Here is a 678-nt window from a genome sequence, read left to right as displayed (position 1 = left end):
TTACTATTTTTTTAATTTATTGTTTAATTTTCATATTGATTAACATTTTATTTTTTAATAAATGTTTGAGTTTTAAAATTTATTTGTTGTTATTATTGTGATAACTTCATTTTTTTAATATTTATTAGTCAAATTATGAAGTTTCAACATTATTCCTTTTAAAGTTTAAATGAATTATGATTTTTTGTTTGAAAACGGGAGAGCTACACATGTATACTAATAAAAATAATTGACATTGACCCTCCAGTCTTGTGGTAGTAGACGTGTACGTTCCGGCATCGAGTTTTGGGTTTGGTAACGTAATTCCTCAAGCATTATGCTTGCTTCCAAAAAAATAAAAATTATAAGGAAGTCGTTTTGTAAGTTCGTATCCCAGTTCTTCCACAACCTAGTTTGAAAATTAGCTCCATTGTATTCAATAACTTTTGCTTGAATCTTGGCTCTTATTATTATTAATTTTTTGTTTAATTACTCTATGAATAATATTACCGTTGGTTCCTTAATATTTGATATTGATATATGAATTGATATTAATGCAAAGAATTCAGGTGGTCATGTGATGCAGAGCAAGAAGGGGAAAAGGGTAAGAGAGAAAAGAGAAAAGGAGTGGGAGAAAATATCACCAACATTATTGAGTTCTATTCGATAATACTAAAAACTATATATAAGTGAAAACTC

The sequence above is a fragment of the Prosopis cineraria genome, unplaced genomic scaffold (assembly GCF_029017545.1).
Source record: "Prosopis cineraria cultivar Desert tree isolate PC_DT_omini unplaced genomic scaffold, ASM2901754v1 PC304, whole genome shotgun sequence".
Taxonomy (NCBI): Eukaryota; Viridiplantae; Streptophyta; class Magnoliopsida; order Fabales; family Fabaceae; genus Prosopis; species Prosopis cineraria.
Note: the sequence above shows the minus strand (reverse complement) of the source record.